The 14,976-nt window shown below is 47.3% G+C and overlaps 1 protein-coding gene and 1 pseudogene across 1 annotated transcript in view; both read right to left on the reverse strand.

Annotated features, from left to right (window-relative positions):
- Positions 1-14,976, reverse strand: part of PLCG2 (phospholipase C gamma 2) — a 139,849-nt gene that overhangs the window by 88,626 nt on the left and 36,247 nt on the right. The gene's annotated exons all lie outside the window — the stretch shown is intronic.
- LOC148757583 (cytochrome c oxidase subunit 6B1 pseudogene) lies at positions 12,917-13,264 on the reverse strand (annotated as a pseudogene).

Raw genomic sequence — 14,976 nt, forward strand, 5'->3', positions numbered from 1 at the left:
TCCCCATTTTTCACCCATCCCTGAAACATGGGAGTCTTATCTCTTCTCTTTATCTTCAGTCCTCAAAAATAAACAACAAAACACAGATCCTTTGTGTGCTCTGAAATTCACAACCTTCTAGGAGGAAATCAGCATTGCTGATTTAACTGCTTTTGCAGTTATCTAAGAACATGAAAGGTATTAAGGTTTGTTCTCAGAAATGAGTTACTCACCCATCCAGTTGACTGTCAGTCAAGAGTCTAATGATTCTAAACAAATACTCTTTTTTTCTTATCTAGTCAAACAATGATGATCTCACCAGTTTCTTTCCCCATAAAACATCTCCAAGAGATAATCTTTAAATTAGCCTACTGTAAGCTTTTATCCTTGCAGCCAAATTATAATAAAAATTTGACACATGTATGAAACAAAAAGAAATCTTCGGATAATGTAACACAGTCTTCAGGCAGTCACCAAGTCTTATCAATTCTACTTTCTAAACTGCTCTTGAATCTGTCACCTTCTACGGTATCCATTTCCATGGGCAACACCATAATCCAAACCACTGTTATCTCTTGCTTGGTCTACTGAAATGGCCAGAAGTTACCCCCAGCGCCATGTTTATGAAATGCAGATATGCTCATGCAACTCCCAGGCTTCAAACCTTCCGATGTTGTCCCAATGCTGTTAGGACTGAGAACCAAGGCCCAGGGCTGACCCCTGTGTGCCCTCAACCTCCATGCTCCAGCCACAGTTGCCCAATCTCAGAACCTCCAGTGAGTCATGCTCACTCCAACTGTAAGACATTCACACATGCTGTTGGTTCTGCTAGGAATGCTCTTAGCTTGGTTAGCTCAAAGTTCTCCCTTCTAGGTTCAGCTTAATCACCATCAAACTCACAGGAAAGACTCCAGCTCCTGCTCTTGTGCAGACCAAGCCCCTCTCCCCGACAGCAATGACCAGAGGCAAATACCTACTGGTGTGAATCGTGGATTCAGAGCTCTTTCCCTAGGTGGTGCTCCTTTCCTCACCACTATCCCCACTCCAAGGAGAGGGTGTGGTGTACAGCGGAGCCCAAGAAATAGTTGTGGAAAGGGAATGGGGACAGAGAGAGACAGGGAAGCAGATAGGGACAAAACTGGAAATGGGGCTGAGGGGGAGACACACACACATACACACACACAGATATGAACAAACACAAATGGAGACACCTAAACAGGGTGAAAGAAGAACAGAGACACCAGCCATGACCAGAGGACAAGCCACCCAGATAAGGAGAGAGGTGCAAACATGCACACATGCAAACTCAGAAAGAGAGAAAGAAACATGGGAGACAGAAAGAGAATGAAAGATAAACACGCCACTCTAATGACACAAACCCCCCTAATCATCCATATACCGCCTTTCAATTCAGTGTAAGCAAGCATCCTTTGGAGGCCAGCCCTGCCCCAGAGAGGACGGCAGGTATCCACCTTCCTCAGCCAGGACTGGTCACCTCCATTATGGCATCTGACCACTTCCCTCTTTCTTCTCCCCAGATAAGTATTGGCTTATTCATCATACTTCTGAAAAGACTATGCTCTCTTCATTGAATTGCCTTTGTTCCTTTGTCAAAGATTAGTTGACTATATTTGTGTTGGGTCTATTTCTGGGCTCTCTATTCTGTCCCATTGATCTATTTGCTTAGTCTTTCCCTAATACCGCACTGTTTTGATAACTATTAATATACAGCTTTATAGTAAGTCTCGAAGTAGTGTAGCATCAGTCCTCTGACTTTGTTCTTCTTCTTCAATATTGTGTTGGATATTCTGGGCCTTTTGCCTTTCCATATAAACTTTAGAATCAGTTCATCAATATCTACCAAATAACTTGTTGGAATTATTATTGGGATCGTGTTGAATCTATAGATCAAGTTGGGAAGAACTGACATTGAGTCTTCCTATCTATGAACATGGATTAGCTATTCATCACACTTTTAACCGTTAGCCAGACCTTCTGCTGGATGTACTTACTTGGTCCTGGCCCTCAAGAGTCTTACAGACACATCAGCATCATCCGTGAGGATAAAAATAAAGGCAATAAGAATCACGTAAAACTCTTACTTACTATGTGCCAGGCACAGGGCTAACGCTTTCCACGCCATTGTTGGCCAGTTCCCTGGAAGCTGAGCCTGAGGTAGGGATTCTTGTTCAAGTGTTTACTGGGGGATGGATGGTGCTCAAAGGAGAAGGGAGTGCGGGAGCAGGAAGGGGTGAGAGAAGAAAGCTAAACTAGGCGGTGGTCCCAGCGGAGGATGGGCTTCGGACTGGTCTCCTGGGGGCTCTGGAGCATGGACCACACCAGGTAAGTGAGTTCTCCTGGAGGCAGAGCGGCTGGCCTCTCGTCCTCCCTGCCTCCAGCAGCTAGGAGAGGGGTGTACAGGCCTGGTAACGCAGTCTGGGCAGGTCAAGACGGCACCTCGACGCTGATTCCTCAATTCTCACAACAACACTGTGAGGCAGGTACAACCACTGTCGCTATTATACAGATGAGGAAACTGAGGCATGGAGAGGTGATGTACATTGGCCAGGTTCACCAGCCAGCAAGTGGAAGAGCCAGGATTCAAACCCTTATATTGCTTCCTGTGGTCAAGCAAGCAACTACGGGAGCAGCAGTAGGATATGCAGCCCTCTCCCCACTGTGCTCCAGCAGCCCGTCCCACCACATGTGCACGCACGCACACACAGGACGCCTCCTGCCCACCTCCGGCTCAGGTAAGTGACTTCATCCCATAACGCCTTCCTTCCCCACCTCCCTTCATTAATCCATCCTGTTATTTTCATATCTGTGCTGTAAAAGTCTTCACTAGCACCATTTGTATTTATAGACTTATTTGTTTCCCTGTGTAACCGCTCCCTCCTCTAAGCCCCAGGAGAACAGGGATAGTGTGTGTCCCATTCACAACTGGAGGCTCACTGCCACCTACATCAGAGCCTGGCTCAGAATAGAAACGCAGATACCCACAGAATGAATGCATTAGGTTTCTCGGGTGTTTTGGTTTGGCTTTCCCCAGAAGCAGACCCCAAGACAAGGATACGAGCACAAACAGTGTGTTTAGGAGGTGATCCCAGGGAACACCAGTAGAGGAGTGAGGAAGTGACACGGAGAAGGGAAGGAGTAGATAAGGGGGTTGCCATGTTATCAAGTTGGTATCCCGTGGACATCGGGAGTTGATCCCACAGGGGACTCAGAGTCCTCAGAGTTGATCCGTCCCACTGAGGAGCAAGGGAGCTGGGGTATTTATCCCCAAACCTCCATCTGCTGTGGGTTGAGAGCTTCTGGGGGCCTTAACTCCCCAGGCCTCAGGCAGAGGGCAGCAGTGATCAGACAGCACGCTGCCTTCAACACGCAGAAGCGGGTGCTAGTGCAGTCAGGGTCAGCCCATGGCAGCCTCTGCTACCGCAGGCTTGTGATTTCTGCTCCACCCCAACAAGACGCAGGGTTCAGCATGTGTGAGGGGCTCAAAGGCCCAGGATCTCTCTAGTTCAGACAGGACAGTGACGCATGCAGACAAGTCCCAGTTACTGAAGAGAAGGGTTTCTCTGGGCTTCCCCAGGAGAGCCGCTACAGGGAAACGGGACAAGGTGTTAGTGCCCTCTGTCCGTCCCATATCCCTAACAGCGTCTCAGATCAACAGGTGGTTCTGGAATTACAAATATCAGCGCATGCGCTCTCACTCTCTCTCGCTCCCCGTCAATGTTACATCTGTATTAAGATATAGTTCACATATCATAAAATTCATCCAATTAAAGGGTACAGTTCAATGGCTCTTAGTGTATTCACAGACTTGTACAACCACCACCAGAGTCAACTGAAGAACACTTTCATCACCACAAAGAGAAACCCATACCCTTTAGCTATCACTCCCCATCCCCCGCTCAGCCCCACACCAGCCCTCGTAAACCACGAATCTACTTTCAGTCTCTATAGATTTGCCTGTTCTGCACATGTCATGTACATGGAATCATACAGTAGGTGGTCTTTTGCATCTGGCTTCTTTCACTCAGCGTGATGTCTTCAAGGGCCGTCCGTGTTGCAGCATGTGTCACTGCTTCATTCCTTGCTACAGATGAATAATAGTCCATTGTATGAAGAGACCGCATTTTGTGTATCCATTCATCCACTGAGGGACGTCTGAGTTGTTTCCGCCTGTTGGCTACTGTGAATAGTGTGGCTATGTACATTCACACCCAAGTGTCTGTCTGAACACCTGCTTTCAATTCTTTTGGGTATCTCCTAGGAGTAGAAAGCAGTCCCCTGCTGACGACACCGTCAGGGCTGCAGGTGCATTGGCGAGGTACCCAGCCATCAACCCAGGCCAGGGAGGGCACGCGAACGTAGGTGGAAAGTCACCTGCTGAGCGTGAGCCTGTGGCTGGGGCCTTCAGGAGGAGAAGGTGGCAGTGGAGCCACCACCAAGCCCTTCCCAGCTGTCACTACCACTTCCCAGACCTTCTGGGCAAGCAGGGGCCAGCTCCCGAGGCACCAGAGGGCTGCCTATTGTTCAGCCACCCCCTTGACTACCAGGAGCCCCAAAAAGGCGGGAAGGAAATCCCTTGCCAATGGGGATGTTTTTCTATTTGGAAATCGGCAGGGTCTGAGTGGCACTTTTGTTGACGTGCCCAGCAGCGACAGGGACAAGGCCCACTGTACTCGACTATGTGAATCCCAAACCACATTTCTGACCTGTGGCTGCAAATAAAATCCCGGGACATGCTGGGATGGTAAACTTGCAGGCTCCCAGGGGCCTCCCGAGTCATGAGAAGCCTGTGGCTGGTGATTAGCAGATAGACTCTGGAACCAACTCGCTTGGGTTCCAATCCCAGCTTCCAGCAGGTGGCGCTGAGCAGGACCTCATTTACCTGTCCATGCCTCCATTTCCTCATGTGAACAGGAGTGGTAAGCGTCTTCTCACACAGTGCTCTTTGAGGATGAAATGAGTGTGTGTCTATATATGTGTGTGTGCTCGTATGTGTGTATTAAAATAGTGCCTACTGATTTTAACAAATAAAGATGTAGTACCTTTTAGTTCTTGCTAGCTATTATTTTTAAGATTACTAATGCAATGGAATAAATCTGGACTCACATTAGGCATAAGAAAAAACAGTCGCTCAATTTATCTCTTGTGGAAATTGAAGAGGCAGATCCATACGTATTGATGTGGAAAGAAAACTCCACAATGGCTTACGTAAGTAGGATACTGGATGCATGTGCTTGTGTCTATATGTGCGTGTGTCCCCACATGTACACACACACATTTATGCATGCATATATTTATATTGTACATAGGTGTCTGTCGCTATTCAAATTCTCAGTATCTGAATATCCACTAGAACTTGCAAACATTATTTACCCAAAATGCACCACCCAAATCGCATACCTGCTATAGGACATTCGGGTGCAGGTACCAGTGAAAATATTGATGTGTATCAGTCTGCAACAGGAAAGGAGCATGTCCAGTGCTCTCGTGTTGAAAATCATCATGCATCAAACCTAGTGTCCTGCCCACCCTACTGGGTCCTTCTTGAGTCCTCGTGTTTACTTCTGACAAGCAAACTACCAACCAGAGTCCAATTTAGATGACATTTCCAGTATTTTTAACAGACTATTTCATTGTCATTTCTATTAAGTTACAGAGTAGTTAGAGGACAGGAAAAAAAAAATCAAAATTCAAAACCAATACCATGTAGTATCCTACGTCCTTTTCGCAAACATGCCCAGTAACAAGTTGACTAAAGTATCTAATAATTAGGTATTGCATCGGTTGCTTGCTGTCAATGCTTTGTAACGATGCAGAAATATTTGGTGGGTTGGTTTCTAGGTGTTTACAAATGTTAAGCAATACTGGGGAATTTGGATGGGTTTTCTCTAGTTGATTGTAATGCACCTCATTTGTATCCATATAACATGACACAATATACTGCTATGCAAAAAACATGCTCTCCGTCATGTTTTCAGGAATGAGTTAGGCTCAGCTAAGGGGGATGCTCATATTTGTACACATGCACATGTGTGTGCAAAAGTGTGAGAAAATGTTTTTAAAAAAAGATTCCCACCAATTTGCTGATAATAATGGTTACTGGTGGGAAGGGTGATGGGCAAATGGCAGGCAAGCGGGGCTTGATCTGCATTGGTTGCAATTTTTACCAACGGCGCCCACAGTCATTAAGATGACCGACTTTATTTTCAAAGGAGGCTCTGGTGGCCAGAACTCAGACTCTGTACACTCGTGCGGTGGGGCTCAGCAGGCCTGTTTCCTGCTTGAAGAAGTGAGATAACAGCCACAGAAGCAAGGCCTCATCTTTGCTCAACGTCCCCCAACTTTCCCAGCATCACCTCGGGTCTCTCTCAGCTCTGACTGATCTCCTACTGCCCTCTCCACCTGTCACCTGCAGAGGCACACTTGGGTTTTCAGCCCCCTCCCACTCTCTCCCTCCCTCCACCACCACCCTTGCCATCTGTCCCCATGACAGTGTTCTTCAAACTCCTGTTTCCTTTCTCCTCCCCTTCTTGACTCTGGGCTGCTCCGAGGCTGCCCACCATCCTACCTGGAACATCTTCCAACTTTCACGCCACGGCCTTTACCCCGATTTCCACCCCTCAAGTGGCACCATCTGCCAACAAGCTTAACGAAGTATCTTTAAGGAAGCTCCAGGCAGATTCAAGAGGAAAAGAAACAGGCAAGGCTCGGGCACCTTCCCACATGTACTCCCACTCTCCTTTCCTACTTTCAGTCGTTCAGTCAGCCAGGTAGTGAGTGAGCATCATGCTGAGAGTGGGAGTGAAGCAGACAGACCCGGTCCACTTTCTCAGAAGCTCCGAGCCTGGTAGGGAGGACAGACCCTGTCCAAACCAGGCAAGAACACACAACCGTGCTAAACACCTAAGAGGAACAGAATAATGTCTACACTGGGACTTCTCCCCAGCAAGGGTGAGAAAGTCTTCTCTGCGAGCATGAGTCTTGGCTGAGTTCTGAAGGCTGGAGTTAACCTGGAGAAGGGGGAGGAGACAGACCTATAAGGAGTCCTGGAGGGCAGAGACCTTGGTTCAAATCCCAGCTCTGCTTTCTAACCCCTTCACCTCCCTGCCCACTTCATGGATGTACAGTATAGATGCCTGACCACCAGTGTACTTGACCAGCAATGTACACCTGAAGCTGAAGCTGAATAATAATGACTGTCAACTATAATATATATATAGTCCCAGGATGTGGAGGACAGCACAGGGAAAGAGTCAATGGAATTGTAACGGCTATATATGATGTCAGAGGGTCGTAGATTGGGGGAGAGGGATGATCACTTTGTGAGGAGTGCAAATGTCTAACTATTACATTGTTTTGTACACCTGGAACCAATAAAAAAAAATCCCAGCTCTGCTCTGTAATGGCGGTTGGGAACTTGGGCAAGTCACCTCTGTGCTTTCTTCATCTGCACACACAGTGATACCACCCTCACTGAGGTGCTCAGCAACCAAAGTGCAGTTACATGAAATAAAAACTACAATGCCCCCCAGGAGGTCTCAGTCAAGGTTAGTTTAACTATTGGGATGAATGTTCTCTCGTACCACCTTTCAATAACACCTTCACCACTGCTGGTGGTTTCACTTTGTCTCAGTGTTGCTATGTCTCAGTGAAGAACCCTGCTTTAAAAGCCTAGGGTATCGGGTTATTTCACATACATAGCAGCATCTGACCTTGAAGTCAGATAAATAAGATACGCTGCCGAACACGGAGTTAGAAAAGGTTCAACACGGGAGAGTGGAAACAGCCCAACTTCAGAAAAATCTAGCAGCCATATGCTTCAGGTCCAACTCTACCTACCCCAGCTCTGTGACTTGGCATACGTTTCTTTATTCTAGCTTAGCCTCTGCTTTTCTCATCTGCAAAATGGGGAGATAATACCTACCCCATAGGTAGATATACCTGAAAGAACTTGGTAAACTGAGTTTTAGACATTAAAAATTACTTTAAAGCCTAGATAGAGATGGGGGGTGGAGGCTGCCCTCATCTTCTCTGTTAAAAAATAATTAACAATTATTGAGACTGTGTTGACAGCCACTGGCGAATATTTGAGCCTCACACTTCCATATAAAGAGACTCTTTAACAACACTCAAATAATTGGGTAACTATTACTGTAATGCTTTGTATTCACCCCCAATTTTTTTCCATTTATATAATTTTTTTTTTTTTGGACGGACTATTTCATGGGTGTTTAAGGGTTTTAAGTGATACTGAAGAATTAACCAGGCTGCTCTTCCCCCCAGGGAATCCGTCTCCCCAGCGGAGCAGGGAGCACCCTCAGACAGGAGAGTCCGGAGGAAGAAACTGGGCATGCCCCCATCAGCCTCCTTGTCCAGTTCTGGTCCAATCTAGGCCCCAAGAACCACATGCTCTGCCCTACTCCCTGTTGCTCAGAGGGGGGCTGACTCTAAGATATATGTGGGTACCAGTGAGCAAGTCAAGGGTCAGGGGCCAGAGATTTATTCTAAGCCAGACTCTCCAGGCCGCTCCAACTACAAAACAGACCTTCTTGTAGGAATTTATCAGTTACCTGTGCTTCCATTCTCAATTGTTTCCAAACTCAGGAGAAGAGAAAAACAGGAGCTTTACGAACTGGCCAGCTAAAACCCCATACACTGACCATCAAATAATTCTTTAAGTAGTCATCATTACAGCGTCACTTACATTTGATGCTTTCTCTGTCCTGCTGGAAACTAAATGAGAAGAATCCCATGCATGTGATATGGGAGATGACTTTATATAGCACTCACATTGTACGTATATCTTAATTGTGACGCATTTTAATATGAATTGGAAAAAATACACATCCAGTACCTCTAAACTGTGAGATCAAAGTTCCCTCTACATAAATTTTACTGAAGAAGAGTGAATCAATTTTAAAATATGTATTAAGTAGAAAACAGGTGATATGCGCATGTGACAAAATCATTAAAGCATTCAGCAAAGGACTCACCACCTTATACATGGCCTATTAAAATTTTAATTTGCTTTGCTTTAAACCAGCCCTGTATATCAAAATTACGCAGAAGGCCTTCATTGTACAAGGACTATATATACACAAAACAATATTTTTTTTTTCTCCCACTGACTTGACCAGATTTGGGGTTGCAGTTTTCTTGGAGTCATATATGCTTCTGATACTATTTCTCAAATTTTAGTCATTTGATTATCAATTTTATAAAGTTTGCCATATCTGCATAGTGCTAGCACTGTCTGTAATATTTGTCTTTAAATCAACTCATCTTTTCCACTGGAGTAGATAATATATTTTAAGAATGAGTTATTTGGTAAAAAAAAAAAAACTAGTCCCACCCACCCTATATGAAAGGAATGTGTAAAATAACAAAGTCAGTGGAAAGAGGGCACTAGCACTAAATTCTACCTAGAAACAGGTGATGCTGAAAGGCATGGTCCTCAACCTGGTTCTGAGCTATAGTTAGAGGGAGGGAAGCTGAGTTGCCCGTGCAGGACTCACAAATGGAGACAGAAGTAGGACGGTGGTTACCTCATGGGGACAGCACGTCTCAGAGCTTGGGGGGGTGGTCTAGACCCAATCTGGGGAGGACGGGTGGTCACAGACATGTACACATATGTACATTTAAGCCTACACTCCCTATTTGTGCATTTTACCATCTGTACGTTATACCTTGTTAAAGAAAACTTTGGTCTTTCAGAAAGAGATGTTCACATTTCAGAAATGGAGGTAGGTGTGGTTATTATGAGGGAAACTGAGGGATCCTTGTGGTAAGGGATCTGTTCTGAATCTTGACTGTGGTGGTGGAGTCAGGAACCGACACATGGGATAAAGCTGTATAGAACTAAATACACACACAGAGCACAAGTGAAACAGGAAATCTGAATGAAATTGGCCGTGGATTGAATCCATGTGAATATCCTGGCTGTGATCTCACACTATAGTTTCGCAAGATGTTACCATTAGGGGAAATTGGGTAAAGTCTACATGGGATCGCTCTGCGTTTCTTACAACTTTATGTGAACCTGCAATTATCTCAAATAAATTTTCAGTTAAAAAAATACAGAGTATTCAAAAAAAAAAAGAGAGAGAGAAAGTATGCTAGTACCACACAGATGCTGTCCCTGACATATCAGGAAGACCATAAAGGAACTGTGAAGGAATCATGCTCCACCATTGAGTCATGTCCCCTGGACGCTATCTGGAAATCATGCTTCGCCATGGCATGCAAGGCCTGGTCTCCCCTGGAGACACTGGAGAGGGCATTCCTCACCTCCTTTCCATGGGCCTCTTCCCCATTCTAAGAGCCAACTCCATGCTCTGCGTTCCGCCAGGATCCATACTATTTCTAGCCAGACCAGAAATAGATGCTCATGCGGCCTTCTGATAAGCCAGTCATTGAAACCCAGAGGAAGTGGCATTACTGGGCCTGGCTTGGGGGCCCACCCATTCGCAAAGGACAAAACAGCTGAGAACACAATTTCTATGGTGTCCACAAGGAACACAAGTGCTCTCAGCACCCACGGAAGAGCCAACGCACTCTCCCCTTTGAACACCAGCCTCTTATCTCATCACACCCTCCCCTGACCTCAATCCAGCCAGCAGCACTGCACAGAAACATAGTCTCACTCTCTGAGTCTGATGGTTCACCCTTTGATTTTTATAGGAAAAGAAAGGTTCTAAGAACAGAGACAATTATCTCAACTTTGACCAGTTGGGGTAGAGAAAATTCTAGAGGTTGACTGATGTTGAATCCTCCCATGGAAAATACTAGCCCTCATCTTCCTACCTGGGACCTCATGGCTTCAGAGAAAAACAGAGGAGAAAAGAGAAGGGAAGGCACATTTATAGAAGCATCTGGTACAGCCAGGCAGCACACCAGAGATTCTGACACATGTGCACTCCTGTGAGGCTTAAATAGTCATCACATTTCCCAGATGGGGAAACTGAGGAGGCAGATTCAATAACTTGTCCAAGGCCACTCTGGTTGAGCCAGGATTTGAACTCCAGCAGTCTAGCTCCCAACCCTGTGCTCTTAACCACTGTATGAGGTCTGACAATTAAGTTCATGAACTTGTTGCAACGATGTAGCTAAGCCTTTTTTGATATCAGAGGGATTATTCATTATGAATTTGTACCAAATGGACAATTAACCAAGTTTACTATTTGGAAGTGCTGAAAAGGCTGTGTGAAAAAGTTAAGATGACCTGAACTTTTCACCAACAATTAATTCATGGCTCTTGCATCACAACAATGCACCAGCTCACATGGCCCTGTCTGTGAGGGAATTTTCAGCCAGTAAAAAAAACACTGTATTGGAACACCCTCCCTACTCATCCGATCTGGCCCCCAATGACTTCTTTCTTTACCCAAAGATAAAGGAAATATTGAAAGGAAGACATTTTGATGCCATTCGGAGCATCAAGGGTAATACAACGACAGCTCTGATGGCCATTCCAGAAAAATTGCTTTGAAGGGTGGACTAGGGGCTGATGTCGGTGCATAGCTTCGCAAGGGGAGTATTTCGAAGGTGACCATAGTGATATTCAGCAATAAAGTATGCAGCATTTTTTCTAGGATGTGTTCACAAACTTAATTGTTATATCTCGTACAGTGAAAGATAAGTTCCTTTCCAAGGAAGACCTGCCCCCTCTGACCTCACCCTGGCCTAGTTGGGTCCTGTAGGATTCTCCCACTCAGGAGCATTCGTGGAAGGATCCCAGCCCAGAAACCCCTCTGGGCAGCAGCAGCTCTGAGAGTTCATGGCCCATTGACTACCAGCCAAGTTCCTATGCCCATCATCTCAGTGCCTCCTGAAGCCCTAGTAGGTGAGTGACCACTGCTATCAGCAGCTCCATTTTGCAGAAGAGGAAAATTGAGGCTCCCGAAGATTGGGTGAGCTGGGATCTGAGCACAACCAGTCCCGCTCCAGAGCCAGCATTCTCCAAACCCACCCACACCAGCTCCTGCACTGAGATGCTCACACAGAGTGACCTACCAATTCTGCCAGCAGAAAACAGAGCCCTGCCACAGTCAAGCCCAGGGCAGACACACCCGACTTGGACAGAGAAAAGACTGGACTCTCCTTATGAAATATTTATTAGGTACCAGAGCTGACTTCACCGTCTCCTTAATCCTCCCTCCAACCTTGAGAACAAACGCCCATTTTTCCAGAGACAGCTCAGGAAGATGAAGTCATTCATGCAGGGCCGCGGGGCGGCACCTTGATGCCAAAGACAGCAGGGCAGTGAGGTGGGGGCATCTCAGCGAGTCTGACCTGCAGACAGGCAAGCGCAGTCCTTTCCCTCCCCATTTCCGTTTTTGAGGGGGCTGCTCCCCCAACAGCCTCTCAGAAAACCCTGGAGTGAATGGGTTAGACTCTGGCTAAAGTAGTGGGTAACTTCTTTGAAGCCAAGTATCCACAGGCCGAGAGAGAAGCCCAAAGTGCTCAGGGCTCCCTCTGCCAATGTCAGTCCTTAGAAAAAACAGGCAGAAAGACCTTTGCACTTTGTTAACGGTCAGGACAGGCCAGGGGCTTCCAGATGCCTCCCCACAGTGGGGAGTCCTCCCATCTCGCCTGCACCGATGGGGCCACGCTGGCCAGAACACGGGTTCAGGACCCTCAGGCTGCCTGACAGAGCCGGGAACAAGGGAGGGAGCTCGGAGGGACACGGACAGATTGCAAGAGAGGCTGGTCTTCCAGAAGCCCTTCCCAGAGCCCCAGGATGAACCCACACCAAGCCCACTGGCCCTCTTGGCCTAGAAAGCCCTTCACCCAGAGGTAAATCCCTCATTCTTTCTTCTTTTTTTTTTTTTCCAACAAGTATTGATTATTAGTTAAGCCATGATTCAGGATCCCAGGGTGGGATGTACCCAGGTCCCCCTTCACCTCCAGGAGAAGGACAGAGGACAGAAGAGAGGTGGGGTAGAGACAGTTTAGATCTTCCCAGGAAATGTGCCTTCTGCCCGGCGGTCATCCCAGGTCAACACCCAGCATATGGTGCACAGGGACTTGTACACACGCCGGTACCATTCGCACACGGAGACATCCCCCCTTTAGCAGTCATTGCCTTCTCACAGCGGAGGAAGTCCAGGTAGTTCTGCCAACAGTTCCTGGTCTGATTCTGGTTGGGGAAGCGGCTGTCAAAAGGGGCAGTCTGGTAATTCTTAATTTGGTCTTGATGTCTTCTGCCATGTTGCTGACTCCTAAACAAACTCCTGAAGCGGCTCCCGGCTCAATGTGACCCTCAGCAAAGACCCCCTCATTCTTTCAAGGGGTGATTTCATCCTGAGGTCTGTGAGCCTTCACGGGGTCCCTGAACTCCAAACAAGGTGCCCTCATGTGCACTTCTGTAGGGAAGAACAGGTCCTCTGAGGAGTCCATGGGCAGGAAAGAGCATTTATCTCTGCTCAAGGCCCAGCTCAAATGCCTCCTCTTGGTGAGGGCTTCCCTTCCTCTTCTCAACTTCCCCTTTCCTGGTTCTCATCACATTTACAGTAATTACCAGTTTCCCTGTATTAGCACTACGGCCCTAGCACCTTGTGAGCTGGGAACACAAAAGTTTTCAAGCAGCCCCTGACGGGGATACCTGGACCTCCGGCACGTGAACACCTCGTTATTCTAGCACCCACCCTGCTCCCTCACAGCTAACTGGGCATCCACAGTCTCCCCCACCAGACCCTGGGCAGGAGAAACGGGGTCTGGCCCTCACTACGCCCTCGGTCACCTCCATATCAGACTGTTCACCGAAGCTGAACTAAAATGGCAAATTCTTCTAGCAAAGGAAAAGAAAATCACGCATCAAGAGACCTCCCTTTATGTTTTTATTGCTTAACCTGAGGATTACTCCTAAAAAGAGACTACCATGTGCAGCAGAGGCCAGGAAAGGGATGGGAACTGTGTCTACCACCACCACCGAGATAACGGTGGCTAAGGTCCCCCATATAGTCACAAGGAGAAGGTTTTACATGCGTTTCCTCATTTGAGCTTCATGATTATCACCACGATATTATTATTCTTACTCCCATTTAACAGAGGAGAAAACTGAGGTTGAAAGACTACAAAGCCCGCAGCTGGTAAGTGTCTCCCAGCTCCCAAGCCCAATGATGGGGCATGACTGGTTCTAGCAAGATGGAGGCCTGCAGAGGCCAGTCCTTTCTGCTGGGGCCAGAGAAGGGCCTCACTTGCCCATGCTTCACCTTTGCAAATGAGTCCTCACTGTGGTTAGCAAGCCAGCCCTTCATTTCCCCACCAGGCTCAGAGTTTTGCAAACCAAGGTTAGGGGGGTGGGGGGTGGCAGTTCCTGTTACAGCGTGTTAGAAGGTGAGAGTCTTCCTTCCCTTTCAGAGAAGACAAGATTGGGGCAAGAGGGTCTCCTAAGCACTCCAGCCCAGGCAGGCCCCTCCCAAGTCCCCCCACCACCACTACCACCAACTCCCACCACCCTCCCCCGCATAAGATCTGATTCTAGCCCGGGGGAGATCAACACTTGTCTAACTCCAAAGTCTGGGTCCAAAACCCACAACCTGCCTCCCCTTTGGGACACAATGCACGTGCTCCCTGGAGCCCACAGGGCCCCTGGTGCCTGCCCACCTCACCTCTCCTGCCTACACATTCTGATCACACCATCTCTGCATCCATACATTGTCACCGGCCTGGAAACCACACCTGTACAATCTTTGCACTTGCTTGGAGCCCCATCCCCTCATCTTTTTCATCCCTCCCCATTGCCACCCACTGTATTCATCTGACTCCCTCTGGGGTCCTCTGGAGTCTGCTGCAGTCCTTGGTGCCTGGTCTTGCCATTATTTATTTAGTTCTGTCTCCCTGCTCCTCAAAGGCAGGAAGTGTCCTGCCCATTTCTGTATCCACAGTGTTCAGAAAAGTTCCTGGTGCCAAATAGGGACTCAGTCAAGAGGCAAAATGACGCCCCAGCAAGCAATTTGGCAATTGCCATTTACACTG

Source organism: Rhinolophus sinicus, chromosome 8, assembly GCF_057876585.1.
Source record: "Rhinolophus sinicus isolate RSI-liver-muscle chromosome 8, RSI-T2T, whole genome shotgun sequence".
NCBI lineage: Eukaryota > Metazoa > Chordata > Mammalia > Chiroptera > Rhinolophidae > Rhinolophus > Rhinolophus sinicus.